The sequence below is a fragment of the Bos taurus genome, chromosome 22 (assembly GCF_002263795.3).
Source record: "Bos taurus isolate L1 Dominette 01449 registration number 42190680 breed Hereford chromosome 22, ARS-UCD2.0, whole genome shotgun sequence".
Taxonomy (NCBI): domain Eukaryota; kingdom Metazoa; phylum Chordata; class Mammalia; order Artiodactyla; family Bovidae; genus Bos; species Bos taurus.
Window position 1 is genome coordinate 8,612,915 of NC_037349.1, and position 15,542 is coordinate 8,628,456.

General features: G+C 41.9%; 2 long non-coding RNA genes across 3 annotated transcripts in view; one reads left to right on the forward strand and one right to left on the reverse strand.

Moving 5' to 3' along the window:
- LOC132343480 (uncharacterized) overlaps positions 1-6,670 on the forward strand; it is a 42,266-nt gene extending 35,596 nt beyond the window's left edge. Inside the window, exon 2 of the long non-coding RNA XR_009492332.1 lies at positions 6,332-6,670. This is a non-coding gene — a long non-coding RNA (uncharacterized lncRNA). The remainder of the gene's footprint in view (positions 1-6,331) is intronic.
- Positions 1,292-15,272, reverse strand: LOC112443446 (uncharacterized). 2 transcript variants are annotated; one of them, XR_003031817.2, is made up of 3 exons: positions 15,113-15,272; positions 14,038-14,222; positions 1,292-1,576 (listed from the first exon to the last, which is right to left on the reverse strand). It is a non-coding gene; the product is annotated as an uncharacterized lncRNA (long non-coding RNA). The 2 variants fall into 2 exon arrangements; XR_003031816.2 differs by lacking the exon at positions 1,292-1,576 and adding an exon at positions 10,074-10,452.
- Between the last annotated feature and the right edge of the window lie 270 nt (positions 15,273-15,542).

The window sequence follows — 15,542 nt, forward strand, 5'->3', positions numbered from 1 at the left end:
CCAAATGGTGGCTGTTGGCATCGTAGTGACAGCTTGTTAATGGAGGAATCCTTGACAGTGTGACAACCTGTGTGGGCTGCCTCGGGAAGCCAAGTCCGCCCCCGCACACACCCCAGTCATTAACAGGTGGGGAGGAATCGCAAAGAACTGCTGCTGAGCAGGGAAAAATACTCCACCAAATGCTTACGTGTATTAAAAAATACTTCCAAATTGGTATCATCTCTCTCTCCTAGTTCTTGTTAGCAGGAAAAAGCAAAGCAAAAAGTGCTTTGCTTTTAGGGTCAGAGGAACCTGGATTTGTAGCTGAGTTTGGCCACCTCCCTGCTGTGTGACTTTCTGAACATCCCCTCGCTGAATCTCAGTTTGCAGACAGGAACACAGTCAGAGACACAGTCGTAGACGTCACCTATCAGTGTTCAGTGGTTAAGGTTTCTTTTTAGGGTGACGGATTGGCCCGATTGTTCTTGTAGTTCTGTCAAGTGTTGATTTTTAGATTTTGAGGCAGTGTCCTTTCAGTGCATTGAGTTGGAAATAGCTTTGTCTTCTTGAATCGGGCCTTTCATCATTAGAAGGTGACTTCCTTTATCTCTAGTCTTTTTGTCTTACATTATTTTGTGTGATGTTACTTTATGTGCTGATAGCTTTATAAATATATATATATATATATATCTGTATTTATGACTAATTCCATTTGTTTTACAATATTTCTGTGTCCTCATGTGTCTTGGGATGAAAGATGGGGGATGTAGAGACAGGGCAAGCTTGGGTTGGCTTTTGCTTGGTGAAGGCAGTCACACTGATTGGACTGGCTTCCTTTCTTTCCAGCTTTTTGAAGCCCCAAATATATATTTTGTACACACACACATTCTCTGAAAGAAAGCCTCTTAGAGCCTACCTGTGGTGGCATCACTCATGCCAGCTTCTGAAGACTTCCCTCCCAGCTCTGACCTAGACTAAAAAGGGTATAGAATGTATTTCTTTATCTGTAGCTCTTAGCATATGTCTAAGGGCGCCACTTAATTTAGGAGACATTCAAGACTGTTTAAAAGAACGGTTTTAAAACCTTTTAACACCATTCAAAGAATGGTTTCTAAGGGTCTCAGATCCCTTTGTGAATATGATGAAAGCTGCAGCTTGTCTCCTTAGAAAAAAATGCATAAATACAAAAATTTAAAACAATTTCAGCGTATGATATCTACCTTCTAAGATTCCAGAGGTTCCAAGTAAAGGAACCTTTCTTTAAATACTTATGTTTAAAAAAAATAATGGATTAAAAGACAGGGTGAAACAATTTAAGAAATGCAAACTTATATGTCAGAATGGCAGCATGTGTAACCCTGGCAGAATTCACTGCCTACCATGATCTAAGGTGGATCAAACTTACCAGGGAGAACATGCAATGAGCTGCTCTGCATGTGTGCACTGGAGACCTGAGCTGAGGATTAATCCAAGGATCTAGAACCAGTGAATACTGTGACCCCAGCTGAGACTTCCAGAAAACATCCTCCAAGGGAGGTCTTCATAAACCAGGGCACGCCCCAAGCTTCCCCTGAAGAAAATTCCAATTGAAGATGAGCTGAGGAGAAAAAATAAAACACTGAGGAAATGCCACCATGAGAGATAGTCAGCAGGTGCAACAAATGGAAGCTTTGATGCCCAAGAAAGCAGAATGAAGTCAGCTGAAAAAGTACATGCACACTTTGTTTTATTGTGCTTCAAAGATATTGCAGTTTTTACAAATTGGAGGTTTGTGACAACTCTGTGTGGAGCAAGCCTATCAATACCATTTACAGCATTTGCTCACTTTGTGTTATGCTTTGGTAATTCTAAAAAAGAGTGGATATGTGGATATGTATAGCTGATTCGCTTTGCTCTATGCAGAAACTAACACAATATGTAGATCAACTATACTCAAATAATAATAAAAAAACCCATATTTCTAACTTTGTCTTTATGATTATATTTGTTATAGTGATCCGTGATCAGTATTCTTTGATGTTACTGTTAAAAAGGTTATGACTTGAAGGTTCAGATGATGGTTAACATTGTTGGCATTTGGTATTTTTAATTGAGGTATGTATATTGTTTTTGTAAGGCATAATGCCTACTTAATAGACTATAGTATGGTATAAATATAACTTTTATATGCATTGGGAAACTGAAAACTTCATGACTTGGTTTGTTGCATTATTCACTCTATTGTGGTATCTGGAACCAGACCTGCAATATCTCTGAGATGTACCTGTATTTTCATATAAGTGAGTTTAAAATATTCAAAGTTAAAGAAGAATAGACTCCATAAAATGGAGGTAATGGAAAAGGATATTCTAACATGAGAAAAGTAGCTATGTTTACATATGAAAAATATTGCCATAGGGGAGAGAAATAATTAACCTTATTTAAGGATAGTTTAATCCCATGGACGGAGGAGCCTGGTGGGCTGCAGTCCATGGGGTCGCTAAGAGTTGGACACGACTGAGTGACTTCACTTTCACTTTTCACTTTCATGCACTGGAGAAGGAAATGGAAGCCCACTCCAGTGTTCTTGTCTGGAGAATCCCAGGGATGACGGAGCCTGGTGGGTTGCCGTCTATGGGGTCGCACAGAGTCGGACACGACTGAAGCGACTTAGCAGCAGCAGCAGCAGCAGCAAGGATAGTTTAAACCAGGTGTGACTAAACAGTGAATAAATAAGTTGGAGGAATTGCCTGAGGAAATAACCCGGAATACAGAGGAGAGGAATGAACAGTTGGGAATTAGGAAAGAGAAGATGGAGGAAGGAGAAAACAGTTTTATCCTCAGTTCCGTTCATTTCAGTTGCTCAGTCATGTCCAACTCTTTGTGGCCCCATGGACTTCAGCATGCCAGGCCTCCCTGTCCATCACCAACTCCTGGAGCTTGCTCAAACTCATGTCCATCATGTCGGTGATGCCATCCAACCATCTCATCCTCTGTCATCCCCTATATCCTCCCACCTTCAATCTTTCCCAGCATCAGGGTCTTTTCCACTGAGTCAGCTCTTTGCATCAGGTGACCAAAGTATTGGAGTTTCAGCTTTAGCATCAGTCCTTCCAATGAATATTCAGGACTGATTTTCTTTAGGACGGACTGATTGGATCTCCTTGCTGTGGGACTCTCAAGTGTCTTCTCCAACACCACAGTTCAAAAGCATCAATTCTTCAGTGCTCAAGCTTTCTTTATAGTCCAACTCTCACATCCATACATCTTTCTCTCTTTAGTCGCTAAGTTGTGTCCAACTCTTGCAGCCCCATGGACTGTAGCCTGCCAGGCTTCTCTGTCCATGGGATTCTCCAGACAACAATACTGAAGTGGGTTGCTATTTCCTTCTCCAGAGGATCTTCCCGACCCAGGAGTTGAACCTAGGTCTCCTGCATTGCAGGCAGATTCTTTACCAATTGAGCTATGAGGGGGAAAAACCATAGCTTTGACTAGATGGACCTTTGTTGGCAAAGTAATATCTCTTCTTTTTAATATGCTGTCGTATTAAATACCCTCTATGCATGGTAATGAAGCAACAACTATTATATATACCCTCTATGCATGGTAATGCATATACCCTCTATGCATGGTAATGAAGCAACAACTATTATGCAGAAGGAGAAAGTTTTGAAAGTTACTAGAAAAGACATTACTTACAGAAGTCAGTGTTGGACAAAAATCAGACTGTCATCCTCAGTAACACATGCCAGGACATTAAAAAAAAAAAAAAGAAAATAATATCTCCAAGGCACTGAGGCAAAATCGTGTGAGTACATATTTTAACTAACGTAAATGATGCACTTCTGCATCCCCCAAACCACAGAGGACAGTGTCTTCATTAAATGTTGTTGGGAAAACTGAATAGTCACATAAAAGACTTAATCATACACAAACTTAACTCAAAATGGGTTAAAGACTTGAATGTAAAACCCGACACACAAAAAAGTGCGTAGAAGGAAATAGAAAGCAGCAGTAAGCTCCTTGACATCAATCCCAATGTTGAATTTTCAGATTTGACTCCAAAATCAAGGGCAACTAAGGCAAAAATAAGCATGTGGGGCCTTTATCAAACTAAAAATGTCTGTGCAGCATAAGAAACCATTAATACAATGAAAAGACAGCCTAGTGAATAGTGAAAATACTTGAAAATCATATCTGATAAAAAGTTAATATCCAAAATATAGGAACAATTCAAACAACTCAATGGCAAAGAAAAAAAAAAAAACCCTCCCAAACAATTTGATTTCAAAATGGACAGAGAATCTAAATAGACATTTTTCCAAAGAAGACATGGATATATATGGTCAACAGACCCAGGACAAGATGTTCAGCGTCACCGATTATCAGGGAAATGCAAATCAAACTACAGTGAGCTATCATCTCACACCTGTTAGAAGGGCTATAATCAAAATGAGAAGAAATAGCAAGCCTTGGCAAGGATGTAAAGAAAAGGGAACCCTCACTCACTGTTAGAGGGAGTGTAAATTGGTGCCACCACTGTGGAAAACAGTATGGTGTTTCATCAAAGAATTAAAAATAGAACTACAGTATCAATTCCACTTCTGGGTATTTTTCCAAAAAGAACAAAGTCACTAATTTGAAAGATGCATGCACTTGATGTTCATTGCAATTTTGTTTAAATAGCCAAGGTTTGGAAACAAGCCAAGTGTCTATTGGTAGATAAATTAATAAAGACGATATGGTATATACCTACAGTGGAATACTACTTAGCCATAAAAAATCTGCCATTTGTAACAACATGACTAAGCCTTGAAGGCATTATGCTAAGTGCAATAAGTCAGACAAAGACAAATACTGTTTGATGGCATTTATATGTGGAATCTAAAAAGCAAAACATATGAACAAACAAAAGAAGATGAAAGTCATAGATACAGACAGCAGATTGGTGGGTACCAGAACAGTGGACAGTTGTGGGCAGATGAAATGGGTAAAGGGGGTAAGCCGTATGGTGACAGATGAGAACTAGACTTATCGTATAGATCACTTTGTAGTGCATGCAAATATGGAATTATTATGTTGTAAGCCTGAAACTAGGAAAATGCTATATTCCAATTTTACACCCCCCCCTAATATAAAACTCAAACCACAAAATACAAACATCCATGGGGAATATCCTCAAGTATTGAGTTTATTCCTGTTGGTAAAATCAAAGGTGACTTTTAGTTTTATCTTAATACTTCTGTATTATTCACCCCACTCCAGTACTCTTGCCTGGAAAATCCCATGGACTGAGGAGCCTGGTAGGCTGCAGTCCGTGGGGTCACGAAGAGTTGGACACAACTGAACGACTTCGCTTTCACTTTTCACTTTCATGCATTGGAGAAGGAAATGGCAACCCACTCCAGTGTTCCTGCCTGGAGAATCCCAGGGACGGAGGAGCCTGGTGGGCTGCTGTCTATGGGGTCCCACAGAGTCAGACATGACTGAAGCGACTTAGCAGCAGCAGCAGCAACCACAATAAACATGATTAACTTATGTAATAGAATAAATATTAAAAAAACAATGATCTGTATTGAAAGGATAGGAAGTCTCCGTGTCTGTTCAAATTAAGCCCATTCTTTAAGGATTAGCTCCTTTGACACTTTATCCACGAGGCCATCCTGCTGTTCCTTCCCCTCTGCAGGATGGACTCATCCATTAGGCCCAGAGGGAACACAGTGCTGAGGGCCCATGGTAATATTTTAATTTTAAATCCTTTTAAAATCAGAAGGAAAAGCTGCATATAATGTTAATGAGCACATAATAAGGCATACAACCTGGATTGTGTTTTATTTTTGTCTTTATACCAATGTGGTGGTAAAATATAATTTAAAATTAAATTTGTATTATACATTAAATTATATTTATATATTTATTATTTATATATAATTGTATATAATTATATATTAATTTTCTTCTTTTTAATGCAGAAGGAACGCATGAAGGCAAAAATGCCCAGGGCCCGTGGAAGTCATAAAGCAGCGCTGTACCTCTGACTTCCTGTCTTCATTTTGGTTGCCCCCAAGGCAGAGTCTGAGAAAAGCCTCTGCAGGCAGATTATTTGGGAAATGACCTTAGCAAGCAGATGTCAGGGAGCAGAGAGAGAGACAGAGAGAGACAGAGGGAGGGAAGTCCATAAAGTCATGAGTTCTTAAGGTCAATGTGGTGGGCCACAGGCTTTAGCTTCTCCAGGACCTTCCTTCCGAAAGACGAACAGAGTGAGTTCCAGTGTTTCCCACCTGAAGGCTGAGACGCCAGGCTATTTATCTGCTGACTGTGGTCCTCTCTTCTTTGAGCAATGACCCTGAAGGCTGCTAACTTCTTTACACAGGGCTTGTATAAGCTGATTGGCTCCTGACACTGGGGCAGAAAACCAAGTGTTAGCTCCGGGTGAGATGCTGTGAGCATGAGAGTGAGATTGCATGGCTCAACGCAACTGAAGCTAAAGCCAGAGCAGGGCCAAGGTGATATACCCCACATGACCAAGAGTGGCTGCTGCCATTCCCCTGGAATCAATCTCACATAATCCCCACACTCCCAAGCCATTTTATTCATACATCCATATGAGCTCTTTTTACATTCAGCCGTGTCTTGTGTATCCCATACTTCCTTCTGTCCTTGAAATAAAAATTCCTTGAGATCATAAGCCATTCACATGGCACAGAACCTTCCACATAGTAGGTACTCGATACGTATTGATTTCATTTAACAAAGAGGGCCCTGGACTAGGATTTAAGAGAACTGAATCCAAGTCCCTACTCTGATGCTAATAAACTGCATAATTTTGGGCAACCCCTTGTCTCCTGGGGATCTCATAACTGTATCTATAAAATGAGGAGCATGTACAAGATCTTCTCCAAGGAGCCCTTTGGATCTGTGTGATTATTCCCGTCCACACAATTCCATTCAGCATGAAGAAAGATCCAACTGCATTCTCCTCCCAGTGTCAGCTGCTGGGATTAGAGGGGTGAACGCAGCACAGTTTTACTATGCAAAAATGAAGTGTTTCTTCGTGGAGAGAGACAAACAAAGAATTATAGCACCTTGTGGGCAGAAGCAAATCAGAGGGCTGACGACACACAGTGGGATTTGTAACCACACCTGGGACGTGTCAGGAGGAATTCTTGCAGAGATGATTCTTAAAGAATGTATGATAAATGATGGGGAGATTCTGGTGAGAACAGAGGAGGACAGGCCATAAGGAGCTGGTCCAGGGAACGGAGACACCTTCCTCCAGGGTGAGGACAGAAAAGGAATGCTTGTAAGGCTCTTAGACTTTCGGACCAGCACTATCCCCATATCTCATGTTGCCTTTCTGAGATTGACTGCTGTAATCAAATACTAGTTTTCATCCATGTGTTGGCTCCAAGGTGGGGAGAGAACTAGGGATGTGGGCAATATACCTCCCATAGTGGGAGACAAGACATAATTTTTCTGTGTTTGCTAGGAAAGGAGAATCACCTTCACTTTATTTTATATTTATTATTAAACAGCACTGTGGAAATGGATTTTTAAAAAGTGCAGCCACAGACTAATGGAGAGAAGAGGATGTATTAGCCTCTAGACAGGTCCTCAATTTATATATGTTCAATCAGTCCAGTGTTCCTCTCGTTGATAATAATGAGTACATTTCTTTCCAGAAATCAAAGCCCTTGTTATTTTCTCCCTAAGATGATGGGAGTATTTATGTTATGATGATCAGGTATGTGTTACCCTGTAGAATACACTGGAGATGCTTGTAGAAGCAGCTCTTTCATGCTAAGGGCACAATGGGGAGCATGCACCGCAGAGACCCTAGTCCTCTGGATGTACCTGCTGACATATCCCCTTTCTGTTCTGCCTGAGCATGAGATCACCTCATAATTTTACCTCCTGGGGTCATTTGCTGCTTTGGGAACCAATGCTCTTTGCTGATAAACATCCCCACTGCACATTAATATTGTGCTTAGTAGGTTTCTCTTTTTGGAGAAATGACCCTAATTTCAACAACTTGCTTCATTACAGAGGAGAAACAAATGATGAAATTTGTCAAAGTAGTGGCTGGAACACAGTCTTCCCAACGTTTCCCTGGAAGAGGAAGCAGAGGAATATTGGAGAATAGACTTTATTTCTTATAGGGAAACTCACTTCTTAGAAAAGTTTGGTTCAGAATGTGAAATTTGATGTTGGTTACAGGTATGAACACTGATTCACTGCTGCTGATGCCTGGACATATAGGAACTACTCAAAAGTAAATCTGGTCACCCCCCCCCAGTTTTCAGTTGTACCATGGATGTTTAGTCTTAGCACAGGTCATCTGTGACCTTACAATAGAGGGAAATGAGGAAAGGATGAAGGAAAGGCATGAAAGAAAGGATGTATATACTGAGACTTTGCAAGGTGCACTGGTTAATTCATCTGTTCTTTTACTAATGACTGGACAAAGCATTTTACTTACATTGTCAATTCAGTTAACACATTAATGAAACATGGAGTGAGTCATTTACTGTGAGGATTAAAATATCATCTCATGCAATCTTCACCTCAATATCAAGAAGTTAGGAATTTCATTATCCAAAGTTTGTAGATAAGCAAATGAAGCTCAAAGAGTTTAAATCAAGGCTTAAGGGGATGCAACTCATCAGGGACAAAGCTGGAATTTAAACCTGAGTTTGTCTGACTCTAGAGCTTATGTGTGGGACCTCACAGGTCACACTTCAGTCACCCAGTAAGTGTTTATAAAACTCAACTTTTATAGAAGAAGTTATGGTGACCTCACTGAGGATGAGCACAGGGCATGAGGGAGTAATAATCCCCAGAATCCCCACTCTTACCTCATTCCTTGATTCATTCATCAAACACTTCTTGAGTTGATTGATATGTCTGTCTCTACACTACACTATGAGACTCAGAGATGAACAATGTATGGTTCTTATCCTGGACTGCACAGTCAGGAAAACAAAGAGCAACACTCCAAGTACAGTAGCCTATATACTAATTCAGACATGTTCTAGTGATCAGTGGCTAAGTAACAATTCACCAAAAGCTTAGTCTTTTTGCCCTCGCCATTAAATATTGTTTATTTATTTGATGACCAGGTCTTAGTTGTGGTACACAGGATCTAGCTCCATGACCAGGGACTGAAACCAGGCCCCCTGCACGGGGAGCATGGCGTCTTAGCCCCTGGGCCACCAGCTGCGTGTGCCTGCTCAGTCATGTCCAACTCTTCGCAACCCCGTGGACTGCAGCCCACCAGGCTCCTCTGTCCATGGGATTTCCCGGGCAAGAATACTGAAGTGGGTTGCCATTTCCTCCTCCAGGGGATCTTCCTGACCCAGGGATCAAACTCACATCTCTTGCATCTCTCTCCTGCATTGGCAGGCAGATTCTTTACCATCGCATCACCTGGGATTCCCACCAGGGGATTCCCGAAAATCTCCCATGGTTCTATGACTGTTAGACTCATCTTGGGACCCCTCATGTTTTTGCCCACTGACCATGGTTGAGACTGTGGTCATCTGAAGACATTTTTATTCATGTGTCTGATGCCTGTGATGGCTGGATATGTGTGGGGGCTGTTCTCTCAGATCTCTCTCTCCTCACATGGGTTCTCTGCTTGGCTAGCTTGGGATTCCTCACAGCATCTGTCAATCCATGACAGATGGATTTCTTCCTGGTGACTGGTTTCCCTTGGAGCAAACCTCCCAAGAGTGAAAGTTGGAAGCTATGAAGCTTTTTCTGACTAACCCTCAGAAATCAAAGTGTGACTTCTGCATTTTGTTGATTATAAGCAAATCTCCAGTTCAGCTCAGATTCAAGGGTGGGGGTGCACAGGAGCATAAATACTGAGAAGCATAACTTACTGGGGGACAAATTTGGAGACTAGATACCACACACTAAATATTTATCAAGTTTGAGAGCCCTTAAGGGACTTTATCCCAGGGCAGAGAAAGTTTAGCCTGACTCTGGACAGAAGTAGACTAATTCTTGTCAGTCAAGAGTTTTAGTGTTTGGGGAAGCTCAAGCAGTTGGGTTGAACAGCAGTGTACATTAGTGGGTTGAGGTGTGTGGCTAGTGGAACAGAGAGTCTAGAGTTGAACAAGGCCAGTACTCTCCGGGCTTTAATGAATAGAAGAAGTGGAACCACTGAAGGTATAATAAACAAGGAGTTTCAGAATGAGATCTGTGCATTGGAAGATCCCTCAGGTTGCCATGTGGAAGACAGATCTGAGAAGGCGATAATGGAGTCAGGATGCAGTTGAGTTGGGATGAGAAAAGCTCTTCCTTAGGAGAAAGTAAGACATTGTGAGTTACAAATTTTGTCTGGTTAGCTGAAGAGGCTGAGCGGAGAAAGGACCAGGAGGCTTCTGCACTGGGCATCATTGTGGGAGGTGGTGCTGTTTAACGTGGTGGAGGATACAGAAGCAGTGCCCATTGATGCATCCAGCCTTGAACTTGTTGATTCAGAAGTACCTGCAGGAGAATCCAGTGGAGATGCTTTTTCCGTGACGTGGCACACACACACCATGGTGCTCTGCCCAGGTTCCCTTTACAGGGCCAGTCCATGCCCCACCTGCCTTAACTGTAGGGGTAGCCGGCTGTCTGCACCTGTATCCTTATTCTGGACATTCCCCTCACCCAGAATAGCTCAAGAGGTTGTACCTCTTTCTAGAGGCAGCTCACAGCCCATGACTGAGTATGGGGCTGCGGATCACCATCCCTCTGCTACCAGGGAGGACAGCTCTGTGATGCCGTTTATGCTTCTGAGCTCCTCAAGGGCTCAGCTGAGGGTAGAGTTCCATTGAGTTCACATCTTTATGCAGCCTCTTCCCCTGCCCTAACTTGATGCTCCCATCCCCTCCTCTCTCAGGAAATCACAAGCACAAGAGCCTCAGACCAGAGCTACTTCGAGGAAAACTGATCTAAGAGCCTTTTAGAAGGTGTCCCCATGGATAGGTTGTTTCCAGGCATAACAAGTTCTTTTCTGTTAAACCTATTCTAAAAAAAAAAAAAAAAAAAAATAGTAGAGAGCTCTACTCAGTACTCTGTAATGACCCACATGGGTAAAGAATCTAAAAAATGACTGAATGTGTGTGTGTGTGTACTGACTCACTTTGCTCTATGGCAGAAATTAACACAGCATTGTAAATCAACGCTACCCCAATAAAAATTTTAAAAAATAATGGGGCCTCTTATAAGGCTGAGCTGAGTTGTGACGTGTAGCATATTTAAGATGTGTTGTAAAAATATAGCTTGTAGCAAGGTGCAACTATTCTGGAACAAAACTACCTGGTTTTAATCCCAACTCCACTGCTTACTAACTGTACATCTTGGACAAGTCTTCTTGCCTATAAAATGGGAGACTGATAGTCCCTGTGTGCATTCTAAGTCACTTCAGTCGTGTCCGACTCTTTGCAACCCCATGGACTGTAGCCCACCAGGCTTCTCTGTCCATGGGATTCTCCAGGCAAGAATAGTGAAGTGGGTTGCCATGCTCTTCTCCAGGGATCAAACCCACATCTCTTATGTCTCCTGCATTTTCAGGCAGGTTCTTTACCACTAGCTTATATAAGACAATTATTGTAAGGAGTTAAAAAATTATTATCACTATAATGTAAAATATGATAAGAATAATTTTGTCTATATATTGATATAGACAATGATTCAATGATTGTATATTCAATGATATATTCTCAGCACCGTCAATAAGACCTGATAAGATTCTCAATAAATATTCACTGAGTGAATATGTATAAAGCAATTAGAAGAACATTGGACACAATTTCACTACTGGGAGTCGATCCAAAAAATACATTCACCGTAATATAAACCAACAGAAAGATTATTAATTACAGAAATAGCAATAGCTTGTTGAAAGCAGTTGTTGTTCAGTCGCTGTGATGTCCAACTCTTTGCAAACTCAAGGGCTGTAGCACGCCAGGCTTCCCTGTCCTCTACTGTCTCCCCAAGTTAGATCAAATTCATGTCCGTTTAACTGATGATGCTCTCTGTCCATCTCATCCTCTGTTGCCCACTTCTCCTTCTGCCCTCAATCTTTCCCAGAATCAGGGTCTTTTCCAGTGAGTCAGCTCTTTGCATCAGGTGGTCAAAGTATTGGAGCGTCAGCTTCAGTATCAGGGCTTCCAATGAATATTCACGGTTGATATCCTTTAGGATTGACTGGTTTGATCTGCTTGCTGTCCAAGGGACTCTCAAGTGTCTCCTCCAGCACCACGATTTGAAAGCATCAGTCCTTTGGGGTTTAGCCTTCTCTTTGGACTGACTCTCATATGTGTACATGACTACTGGAAAAAACCATAGCTTTGACTAGATGGACTTTGTTGGCAAAGTGATGTCTCTGATTTTTAATATGCTGGCTAGGCTTGTCGTGGGTGTCCTTTCAAGGATCAAGTGTCTTTTAACTTCATGGCTGCAGTCACTGTCCACAGTGATTTTGGAGCCCAAGAAAATAAAATCTGTCATTGTTTCCACTTTTTCCCCTTCTATTTGCCATGAAGTGATGGAACTGAATGTCACGATCTTCGTTTTTGAATGTTGAGTTTTAAGCCAGCTTTTCACTGTCCTCTTTACCCTCATCAAGTGGCTCTTTAGTTCTTCTTCACTTACCATTAGAGTGGTATCATCTGCATATCTGAGACTGCTATTTCTCCCAGCAATCTTGACTCCAGCTTGTGATTCATGACTCATTCAGCTTAGCATTTCACATGATATACTCTGCATATAAGTTAAATAAGCAGAGTGACAATATATAGACTTGTCATACTCTTTTCCCAATTTTGAACCAGTCAGTCATTCCATGTCCAGTTCTAACTGTTGCTTCTTAACCTGTGTACAGGTTTCTCAGGAGACAGGTAAGGTGGTCTGGTACTCCCATCTCTTTAAGAACTTTCCACAGTTTGTTGAAATCAGTAGCTTGTTTGAAATAGCAAAAGATTAATAAAATTTATACAAGTATTTTTATATGTGTACATATGTTAATGCACACATGTATATGTATATATGCTCAGATGCGCAGTCATGTCTGACTCTTATTGACCCCATGGACTGTAGCCCTCCAGGCTCTTCTATCCATGGGATTTTCAAGGCAAAAATACTGGAGTGGGTTGCCATTTCCTTCTCCAATTAATACACGTATGTACATACTATACAATTATCAAAAAGACTGAATAAATAAATTTTTCATTCATTCGGTGGAATACTATGCAATCACAAAAAAACGAGGCAGTGAAACAGACAGATATGGAATGATTGCCAACATATACTGTGAAAAAGTAAGGTGTAGAGAAAAGCCAGGTGCTGTGTGTATAGCCCTTCATCCTTTGTGGAAGGATATATACACATATTTGTAAATATTTATGTGTATGCACTAGATATGCAGTATGTATATGTGCATGCACACACACACGATCTCTGGTGGGAATCCCAGGAATCTAGCAGCAGTAATTGCCTCTGGGGAAGGAAACTCATTGTCTGGACTCAGGAATAGAAAGGAAATTTAAGGTAAACCCTTGTGATTTTTATTCCATGGGGAAGGCAAGACTATCTTATTTGGAAACTAATCAAACAATTCACAATCTTTAAAAGAAAAAATTACAATTTAACCTAGAGCTGGCTGCCTAGGGGCAGGTGAGAGAGGGGGAATCTGTTTTCAATCATCTAAGGGAGCCACAGGCATCTTGCTCAGAGAGCGCAGGATGGTAAGAGCATGGCATTTTTCCTGCACAAGGGGGCGCTAAGCCCTTTACCTGGTAAATCCCCTGTGAATTGACCTCTAAAGATTGATTACAGCTCAGCCTTCCACTCCTCTGGCTTGGAAAATTAGATTGAATACCATTATTAATTTTGATGATCAGACTTGAATTCTCTGTAAGCTCACTTAGCAGGCAGACAGCTTCTAGCCTTTTATAAATAATGCCCTCCAGATGAGATCTGCCTTCTTATGGGGATGGAGGGGGTTGAGGGTGGGACAGAGCATCCACTGTGTCAGGACCCCTGCTGGGGAGCTGACTTGTGCATCAAGTCAGTTAATCCTCTTACCCCGTCCCTGGGTCTCGGCATCATTATGTCCACTTAGGTGGGAAACAGACTCTGGTGGTTAAATGACTTGCTTGCGGATGTAGAAAAGTGAATACGGAGAGAGGAGGCCCGTAACAGGTGCTGTCGACTACACCTGGGCTCATGAATAATCACGACTTTGTTTGAGGGGGGAATGCACAAGAGACCTATAAAAACACCAAGAGGAGAGAAAATGTTGGCTGGCCAAAACTGTTCCTGATGGCTGAGAAAAAGGTGCTTTTCTTAAGTTGGACATCTTCCCTCTATTCCTCACACTGTAAAGTGGCCGTGATGTCTGAGAGGTAAGAGCTGTCACCCGGGTGAATCTGAATGGTGCCAAGGGGCTGTCCCCTCCATGCTGTTTGAAAAATCAGTGTATTTGTGAGGAGGACCAACCTGGGATGTTCTCTCAGCTCGTGCAGGCCACTCTTACTGAAAGGTAGGGGTGCTGTGACTCATAGAGAAGAAAAGAGAAATTCAGGTCACATAGGCTGTGCTGCAAGTTAGGGCCACATGCTCAGTCTTTGGGTTTTGTTTTTCCAGTTCTTCCTAAAGGTGTTAGTAGCTTCAGTTGTGTCTGACTCTTTTGCAACCCCTTGGACTGTAGCCCGCCAGGCTTCTCTGTCCATGGGATTCTCCAGGCAAGAATACTGGAGTGGGTTGCCATTTCCTTCTCCATTTCCTTCCCAACCCAGGGATCAAACCTGGCTCTCCTGCTTCGCAGGCAGATTCTTACTTATAAAAATTTTACAAAGGCCACATTACTCTGGAATCTAATCTTGCAGACCTTGAACTCAACCCCCTTATTTGTTCTGAGTTCCCTTCCTCGTGAGTCACTGTGTTCTTCATTACTAACTCAGTCTATGAGGATGGATGTGACCTATCAGTTTTCAAAAACAATTTTAACTCCTAGTTTTTACAAGCAGTAATTTCCAGCTTTCTGCAACATGGATTGGAAGTGTCTGCTCGTAAAGAACTGAGTCTTCACTTGACATTGACCTTTCTAGACATCTTCGTCCTGGGCCAGGCATGACAGTAGGCACTTATCCTGGCTTACCTAATTGAGTAGTGAGCTGGCATCCATTTAAAGAGCTGCAGAGAACCCAGGGAGATTGTCACACTGCTGTGTGGATTAGCAGTAGAATACCAAACATGAACCTGAGCACGCTGCCTGTTGAAAGGTGGTATTAGTGTGGTAAGCAGAGTTCTGGGTGGTCCCCAAGATTCCACCTCTTTGTCTACGTTCCAAGTAGAATCTCTTCCCTTTCACTGTGGGCGGGTCTGGTGAATGTTATGGATGCCACTCCCATGGTTACATTACACAGCTAAGTGAAGGGATGGTACAGATGTCACTAAGTCCCTAATTAGTTTGTGAGTTAATCAAAGAGAGATTCCCTGGATAGGCCTGAGCTAATCAAGTGAGTCCTTTCAAAGATGGCTTAGGACTTCTCTGAAGTCAGAGAGGTTGTCCTTCTGGCCTGGAGTTG